Genomic DNA, 10,022 nt, shown 5'->3' with positions numbered 1-10,022 from the left:
CCACCTTCCCGCCACTTCCCACCACCCCTAGCGGGCCATCCTGGTCCCAGGCACAGTCTTCCCCACTAGGTGAATGTCGCTCCCCATTTCACTTGGGGCCAAGGCTACGTCTTTGGCTCTCCCTTCCTCTGGGCCTTGACATATGCCATTCCTTCCACCGGAAAGGCCTTCCCTCCCCAGATGGGCAAGGCTCACTCTCTCACTCCACTACCACTTCATTCAAGAGGACTTCACCAGCCAGCTTCCCCAGCAGCCCCTCCCCACTGCCACAGCCTTGCCTATGCCCCTGTCCCTAAAGTTGTTTCTCCGTATCTCTTAGAACTCACCCAATGCATGTTATTTATTCGTTGATTGGTTATTATCTGTCTGCCCTACTTGAATGACAGCTCCATGTGGGCAAGAATCTGGGTCTGTTTCATGCGTGGTTGTATCCCCTTTGCCAAGAACTGTGCGCACTACGAACATTTGCTGGATGAATACAAAATAAAAACCCCAACTCTTCAACACATTCTTCTCTTTTTCTACCCACATTGAAGGGAATACAGGTAGACCTAATCATGACGGATGCTAAACAGATCAGGATACGTCCAGATTTCTTTAGATCTTACTTCAAACTGCTTCTTTGGGTTTTAATGTTTTATTTTGGTTTTGAGAGAGAGAGAGAGAAGAGACAGAGTGCGAGCAGGGGAGGGGCAGAGAGAGAGGGAGACACAGAATCCAAAGCAGGCTCCTGGCTCCGAGCTGTCAGCACAGAACCCGATGCAGGGCTCAAACCCACAAACCATCAGATCATGGCCAAAGCCGGACGCTTAACCGACTCAGCCACCCAGGCGCCTCTCTTTATTATCTAACTTCAAATTAAGAGCACCTAGATAGAATTCTTTGATTAAGTTGCTAATCACAAAGTATTTTTGGTAATAGGTCACTACACGCAGCATGGGTAAAATTCAGCCAGGTGTATTAGATACGTGCAACTGCCAGCAGATCTATCTAAATAAACTTTATATTTGCAAATGTCGAGTTTTACTCCCAGTCAATCCACCCTCTCTGAGCTGTGGGCAATCAATACCTTGCTAACCTGCTTGAGGGAGGGCCACGGATCACTTAATCTCTTGCTTTTTCTTTTCCTTGCTGCCAGCCAAACTCCCTAGCTTCAGGGGTCCGTTTCTGTTGGCGACTATGACGGTGGGGTTCGAAGATAAGCATATGGCCCCGCACTGTCTAGGAGAAACATAACGTGAGCTACACTTTACATTTTCTAGTAGCTCAATTAAAACAGTAAATAGCGGGGCACCTGGGTGCCTCGGTGAGTTAAGCATCCGACTTCAGCTCAGGTTATGATCTCACGGTTTGTGAGTTCGAGCCCTCCCATCGGGCTCTCTGCTGTCAGTGTGGAGCCCCCTTTGGATCTTCTGTCCCCATCTTTCTCTGCCCCTCAGCCACTTGCTCTCTCTCTCTCAAAAATAAATAGGCATTTTTTTTTAAAAGTATGGTGGCGCCTGGGTGGCTCAGTCAGTTAAGCATCCACTCTTGGTACCGGCTCTCATTTCTTGAGATCAAGCCCCAAGTCAGGCTCTGCACTGACAGCTCAGAGCCAGCTCTGGGTTCTCTGTCTCCCTCTCTCTCTGTCCCTCCCCCGCTTGCACTCTCTCTCAAAAGAAATAAATAGGGGCAACTGGGTGGCTTAGTCGGTTAAGCATCCGACTTTCGCTTAGGTCATGGTCTCACGGTTCATGGGTTCGAGCCCCGCGTCGGGCTCTGTGCTGACTGCCGGCTCGGAGCCTGGGGCCTTTTTCAGAGTCTGTGACTCCCTCTCTCTCTGACCCTCCCCTGCTCACGCTGTCTCTCTCTCTCCTAGAAATAAATAAAACATTTAAAAAAAAAAGAAATAAACATTTTAAAAAAGTAAATAGAAAGAGGTAAAAAATTATGTAATTTTTATAATCTATTTTATTTATCCTAGCATACCCAAAATATTATTTCAACAAGTAATCAATATTTAAAAGATTAGGGGCATCTGGGTGGCTTAGTCATGTAAGCATCTGACTTTGGCTCAGGTCATGATCTCACAGTTCTTGGGTTTAAGCCCCACATAGGGGTCTATGCTGACAGCACAGAGCCTGAAGCCTCCTTTGGATTCTGTCTCTCTGNATGATTTCACAGTTCTTGGGTTCAAGCCCCGCGTCGGGCTCTGTGCTGACAGCTCAGAGCCTGGAACCTGCTTCGGATTCTGTGTCTCCCCCTCTCTGCCCCTGTCCCACTCGCACTCTGTCTCTCTCGCTCTCACAACTATAAATAAACATTAAATTTCTTTAAAAGTGTTTTAAAGATTAATGAGATATTTGAGATCCTTTTCTTTGCACTAAGTCTTCAAACTCTAGTGTATATTTGCCACTTACAGCACATCTCAATTTGGACACATTTCACATACTCAGTAACGACACGGGGCTAATGACTACTGTTATGGACTAACTGCGTCTCTCCAAATTCACACATTGAAATCCTACCCCCCAATATGATGGTGGTAAGAGGTGGGGCCTTTGCAGGGTAACCAGAATCACGTGAGGTCAAAGGGGCAGAACCTTCATCAATGGTATTAGTGTCCTTATAAGAGTCATTAAAAAAAAAACCTTACTGCTGTCTTCTCTCTGCCACATAAGGATGCAAGAAAGCAGCCATCTATGAACCAGGATGCGGGCCCTCATCAGACGCCAAATCTGCCAGCACCTTGATCTTGGACTTCCCAGCCGCCAGCACTGTGAGAAATGCATGTTTGTTATTTAACTCTCTCAATCTATGATATTTTGTTACAGCAGCCTGATCTAAGACAGCTGCCGTATTGGACAGTGCACGTATAGTCTTTCTTTCTCAATGTCTCACGTTAATGATATTACTCAATATTATTAATAATAATGTTACTACTTACTCAGTCAATCACAACAAAGTTTTGAGTGTCTACGATGGGTCAGGAGCTGTTCTAGGCCCTAGGATACAGAAGTGAAAAAAGCAGACAAATTTGCCTTCCTGTCCGGCATGGACATTCTCGTCTTGAACAGAGTAAGCGGTAACAGGTCTCTAGCAAAAGGGATGATGGCTGGCACCATGGAGAGGGGTGAGGGGGAGAGGCTGGGGGAGGGATGTGATTTTAAAAGGATCCTTCCCTGAGCCGGTAACCCCGGAGCAGCCTGAGGGAGGTGAGAGAGCGAGACCTCCCTAGGGAAGGAGGCTCCAGGTACAGACAGAGAAGAGCAGGGACAGAGGCTATCGTGGTGTCCAGAGATCTGCAAGGTCACTGTAGCCAGAGTGGGGAGAGCAGAGGGCAGCCCAGTAGGAGATGAGGTTGGGGAGGGGAAGGGAGCATCCTCACGACTTAGTTAGACTTTGGCTACTCCCCCACCCCCACCCCAAATGAGAATAGGAGCCTTGCGAGCATTTTAAACAGAAGGCTGATAAGACCTCCATTTTACCAGCACGTTCTGGCTGAGCCCCTACATTGGCTGCAAATCCTGGCGCGCTCTCTTTTTCTGCCCTAAACGTGCAACCCTAGAATGCGCTGCTGAAATGTGAAATGTGGTTGATCTCTTCAAAGGTGGCCCTTATCCTAACATCTGCTCTTCAACTCTTTCTTGCCCATTCGGCTACGTACAAGGATAGAGGGACTATACATTCAGCTTTCAGGAAAGCCACCATGTGGGATGGAAAAGATCAGTTTCTGAGCAATGTCTTCCATTAGGCACATACCCCATGGAAAGCAAACACACCTTGTCCTGATAGTGCATTCCATTTGTTCAGATTAAAGCACCGAGCCGAAATGGCCACCTTGTCCTTTAGCGGTCTGTCTCTGAGACACGAAGACCATGCCCTCCAGACCCTTGCTGCTCAACGTGTGGTCCAGGACCAGCAGCACCAACAGCAGCCGCGGAATCTCCAGCCCCAACCTAGATGTGCGGGGTCGGAATCTCATTTTGACAAGATCTCCGGGTGATTTGTACATACAGTAAAGTCTGAAAAGTGCTGCTCCACGGTACTGATGTTTTATTGGCTTAAAATAGCAATAATCATTTATTCTTTTTCATGACTATGAAGATTAACTGGACTCTACTGGGTGATTGATTCTTCTGTCCATGGTGTTACCTGGGGCTGGGGCTCATCTGGAAGTTTGACTGGGCTGGAATGGCCACGATGGCTCATGCATGTGGCGGGCAGTGGCATGGGGATCATTCTGTGCCGTGTTCTGTCAGCTGAGGATACAGCCATCCGGGGGTCTGACTGGGCCGGAACACCCAAGATGGCTCCCTCACGTGGCTAAGAGTTAGTGCTGGTTGCCGACTGGGAGCTCAGCTGGGGTGTCAACTGGAGAGCCCCAGTCCTCTCTGGACTCTCCATGTGGCCTGTCTTTCTCCAAGCATGGCGGCTTGATTCCAAAAGGGAATTTTCCAAGGGATGAAGCTGTAGATCTCTTACAGCCCAACTCCAGAAGTCACCCTGTAAGGCTTCGCTGCTTACTGTTGGTCAAAGCAAGTGACAAGGCCAAACCAGATTCAAGGGGAAGGAAGAAGACTCCATCTCTTGATGGGAGGAGTGGCAAGGAATTTGCAGCCTTCTTTAATCCATCCCTACAGAATAACTGACATTTAGTGAGCAGTCATCACATAAGTACTATTATCCAGGGCACCTGGGTGGTACAGTTGGTTAAGTGTCTGACTCTTGATCTCGGCTCGGGTCACGATCTCGCAGTTTGTGGGTTCAAGCCCCACAGCGGGCTCCGCACCATCAGCGCAGAGCCCACTTGGGATTCTGTCTCTCTTTCTCTCTGCCCTGCCCCCACTTGTGCTCTCGCTCTCGCTCTCTCTCTCAAAATAAATAAGTAAACGTTAAAAAAAAAAAAATTTAAGTACTGTTATCCAAACTATCCAGTTCATCAATTTTTAAGTGCACATTATTTTTTACATTTTATAGACCCACAGGAAGTTGTTAAGATAGTACAAAAAGATCCTGTGCACACTTACCTGGTTTTCTCCAGTGGTTAGAACACACATAATTTGAATACGATATCAAAGCTAAGAAACTGACATAGGTACAGTACGTGTGTCTGGTTCTTTGTCATTTTAAAAGTGCACCAGTGACAGTTATTAGGCGATTGCGACCTAAGTCCTCTTGCCACGTTTCATCAGTTTTAAAATGCACATCCATTCACATTTCACTTCCTGAAATGAAAATATGTCTTACAATCAAACACATCTTACAATTAGCATCGTTTTCTTTTCCTAGTAGTACATAAAATAATGATGTGTTTTACAATATCTACTTATAATGTCTTAGTTCCGTAAAATATTGTATTGGCCCATTTCCCAGACAAACTGAGGCACCGAGAGGTTAAGAAACCTGCCCAAGGTCACACAGTGAGTAGGGCTAGCGGTGGGAACAAAACGACAGAATTCCAACCCAAGCACTCTGACCCTGGAGCAAATATATTCACCTTGACTCTCCTGGAAGGTAGTTATAAGACAATTACACCTAGAGGCTTATATAGTTAGCCTGGCATTGGTGAGGTTAGGGGAAAGTGTGTAAAGAGACAGACCCCCACGCTCTGGGCCCAGAGCCTGCATGCTCACCCTACACTGCATTACATCCCACAGAGCTGGCATTCCACGCATTCTCTGGGTCTACCTTTCCTGATCATAAAACTATGTGAATTTAAAAGGTCACAGGAGCCAAAGGCTCCTGAGCTATTTGATGTTAAACTTTAGGCAACGGTGTGCTGCACCTCTCCAGCCATTCCCTGAGCAACAGGCTGTTACATCCTTTGCCTTGTAGTGCGATGACACTGTTTTCCTTAGTGGGACATGTTCAACCTCGCATTTAATCAGTTCTCTGCAGGGATTAGAAACTGAATGGGGGATGGGTGAATGAAATTAAGAAAATGGAAAGGAAGTGATTCGTTTGTGATGGAAATAATGCAAATTCTGGAGACAGGCAGACCACCTGTGGGTTGAGAACACAAATTGTTTAACTGTAAAGTTGTTTAAACCACTTCTTACAGATGACACCCCCCCTTTTTTCTACCACCATACCGTGAAAGAAAGAGAGAGACATAGGGAAGGAGGGGAAGGAAGAGAAGGAAGAGAAAAGAAGAGAAGGGAAGGGAAGGGAAATGAAATTTATACATTGCTAGGTTGGAGATAAATAGGATGCTTGCTACATAGCCTGCCACCAAGGAAAGAGGAAATTAGTTTGACCAGATGGGATATGTACAAAAATAATCACAGCTCACAAGTTTAAACTTTGCTCCCCGGGCAGCTCTTTAAAATCCTAATCTGTAATTTGGGGCTAACAACCAAAGAAACACAGCGGGTCATTTAAGAAAGCAGGGATTGGATGCCCGTTGCTTCGCATTCTACATTCCATGCGAAACAAAAGGCCTACGTGCTTTCAAACCTACACAGTCTTCCTTTCATCAAGCTCTCTTTGATTTGAGCTACTCTGGGGGGTCAAGAAATCCAGCAGCCTCCAGAAAAATTGAGGTCTGTTGAGAAGGTGAAGGCAATTATCTAGAAACTGTGACTTTAGCTAATCATTTCTGTACAATCACTTACATCTTGTCTAGGCTTGTGTGGTCACAGAATCCACTTGAAGCAAGAAAGAACGGTTTTATCAACTTTGCCAAATAAAAAGGGGCCAAATACATGGTAATCAGCTTGGGGTCATGGTCTGGTGTGTTGAACTAGAGAAGGTGGCAGAGGACTTGATTTTTATAATCTGATCTTTGAAGGGGCACATAAAAAGTCAAATAGATAACACTGGATCTAGCGCTTCACTCAAAGCAACATCATCTCCTTGAATTCCTACCGTAACCGCCGAAGCGAATGCCATCATTCCCATTGTACAGATGAGAAACTCTGTCTCAGAAAGGTGAAGCAATTTATCCAAGTCCACATCCTAATTAATAAAAGGCAGGTCAGGCTCCAACCTCCAACGAGTCATATGTGACTCGTTATATACGCATTTCTGTTTTAAGCATGTAAATATGAATTTCAAAACCTATCAGACTCCCATAATTTGGGGGAAGGGATTGTGGGCCTGCATTTTATTAAGATTTCCATTTACAGTTCGAGTATTTCGGGGATTAGACTTCAGTGAGATGGAAAATGTAGCCGGGAGGCAATGGGGTCCATTTTCTGCTCCTGGGTCACAGAACTGTGGTGATTTACCCTCGGCAGGGTCTGGGGTAGCGTCCCATAATCAAACACATTAATATTTGTGCAGTTGCCGGTGTCTGGCTCTGCCGGCCCAGGGGCCCCTGGAGGATGGACGGTGTCGGTGAGAAGAATGAGAGAGCTCCGTGATTCTTTCTAATCACCAGGCAGGCATCTCTGCACCGTCGGTTTTGGTGTCTATTTATAGGTCAAACAATAACACGACATCAGAAGATAGAATTTTTACAGGGACTAATTATTTGCAATAAGATGCTTTGATTGGCGGAAGGTGTACAGAAACAAGTTGTACAGTAGTATCCCACCCCATTTATTCTTGACGTCGGCCCCCCAGATTAAGATAGTAACAAACATATCTTATTTTGCAGGGGTTGGCCTTCAGACGGTTTTGATGACTTTGTTCCCAATTAACAGGCTACAAGCGAGTCATGTACTTACAATGAGGTTGAGTAAATCTTATTAGGCTCGTTAATAAGTTGTCTGAGAGAGCCTTTTCTTTGATGCTGAATGTGCAGTCACCATGGGGGCCCCGAATGTGTCAGTCTTTGCATCTGGGCTTATGTTTTAGCTCCTCTTATCCATCCTCATCCCAGCTGCCAGTGTAAGGGAGGCGGTTTGTGGAATGTAGGCCTTGAGGAAGGGACTGCTATACATCACCGATTAGCAAAGGTATATGTAGTAACTTATGTTCTGCCCTTATCTGTACCTTAACCCTAAGTTAGGCTCTTTGTCTCCAGGCCAGACTTAATTATAACTCTTGTGTTCTTAACCAGACTTAATTATCTACGTCTTGGATCTGCAAGGCCCATAGGAAGAGCCTTTTGACAGACATCCACAGTCCTTTCATCTAAAATCTTTTGTAGGGGCAGGAATATACTTTTCCTTATGAGGTATCTGTTGTGAGGAATATTGGTCTGATCTGGAATATTGTGAGGCCTGGTCAGTACCAGCAGGCTCACTTCCAACATGGGCCAGTAGTCGCAGAAGGAGATACCCGTTTTCGCTTCTCATGGCAGGAGCTGTGCAAACCCTGCCATTTCCTCGCTGTGACTGTGTCATCCAGAGAGCCGGTGTGGCTCCCAGCATGCAGGGAAATGTATGAATATTCACCCTAAATGGAAGAAGACAATAAGTAGCCCCCAGGTCACTGAAGTCCAATTCTGCTAATAAATCATTGATGAAAAAACACTTGGACTTCTCAAGCACTTAGGTCATGGGATTGTGCATAAAGAGTTGTAGACCTATATGTTCCATTCTCCTTTACCATTTAGAAATCAAATTCTGAGCAATCCCAGCCATGGTTTCCAGAAAGTTCTCCCTTTTCCTATAACTGTGTAGCACATTGGGCTTCTTCTCGATGGGGCCCCTTTCCCGGTGTGTGCAGCTCAGCTACATGCCACCCTCTGCGAGAACATGAAAGCTCAAGGTGGATGGGCTGTATGAAATCTGCTTGTTATCTTTCTGAAGTTTACTGCAATAAAGCCTATTTCATATTTATACCTTCTGGTGCTGGTGGTATATGTGGCTGTATCCCCCATACACAAAACCAGAGAACTCAGCCAGAAGGAAGCTTCAAGTTCATCCAGTCTAATTCCGTGTCGCAGCAGCTTCTAATATGCGCTTGATGGTCCCTACCTCCTGGTATTAACGCCCTAGTATAGGTCTCTGTGAGTGACAGAATACAAAAAAAGAAAAAAGAAGTCCTGATACGCCACTTCAGAGATGAGGTTATAAAAGATACTGCGGCTTCCATCTCCCTCCTTCCCTCTCTCTATCCCTCCCGTCCTCATCACTAGCTCTGGGGGAAGCCAAGTGGTCATGTCCTCAGAACGTTCCAGCTGCCTTAGGCGAGAGTTCATGTGAGGGAGCCGTTTTGGAAGCACATCCTTCAGCCCCAGTCGAGCCTTCAGATGATTGCAGCCCTGACTGACACCTTGGCTGCAGCCTAATAAAAGACCCTGAGCCAGAACCACTCAGCTAAGCTCCTTCCAATTCCCAATGCACAGGAACAATGAGGTAGTACATGGGTTTTTTTCTGAAAGTATTTTGTTATGAAACACTGCATAACTGTTACATTCCCCCAGTTGACAGAGGAGGAGATTGAGTCATAGAGACATGAGGAGAGGCTCCAGGACCCCTCTAGTCCTAGGAGTCCAAGGGCCACCCCAGCTCATCCTGCTTATGTGGAACGGGCAAGACGACTCTACCTTTTTATGATCTTGGGTGCTGTTTCCCAGAATCTTCTGTTTTCTCACAAAGAAACTAGAAGCCCCTGGAAAATCTGGCAAATAACTCAGCTGTGAAAAGGAAAGTTTGGCACAGATGTCCTGGTTCTGGAAGGAGTCTGCCCACTTGCTAAATTTCCCAAAATATCCTTCTTTTGTGGGTTTGTTTTTCAGGAGATGAGTTTTGTTTTTTCCTGTAAGGATGGAACTTTCTAGACTACAGTTGTTATGTCAGGGAAAATGAGAAAGCATCTCGCTCCTTTCTTTTCCTTGATGTGGAAGAACATGTTCTTAATAAACTGCCCACTCTCTCACAGGTTGTTTCTCAGCATTGGCCTTGGCCTAGCCAGTGAGCTTGCATCAGACAGCAGACCTGCAGCTCTCACCCGGCTTATGTTACTGGATGAATGATTCCTTTCCCTGCTCTAATGCTAAGTGCCTTCTCTCACCAGCTGCAGTTTACATCTAGGATGCACTTCCTGTCTGAAGCCCCTGTCTGCCTCTCCTATCTCCATAAGCCATATGCTTATGTGTTTCGAGCACAGATGGAGACATTAGTCACGTAATTCATCGTATGGGAAAA

This window comes from Crocuta crocuta, unplaced genomic scaffold (genome assembly GCF_008692635.1).
Source record: "Crocuta crocuta isolate KB4526 unplaced genomic scaffold, BGI_CrCroc_1.0 scaffold2174, whole genome shotgun sequence".
In the NCBI taxonomy this organism is placed as follows: Eukaryota; Metazoa; Chordata; class Mammalia; order Carnivora; family Hyaenidae; genus Crocuta; species Crocuta crocuta.
This window is presented reverse-complemented; position numbering follows the sequence as displayed.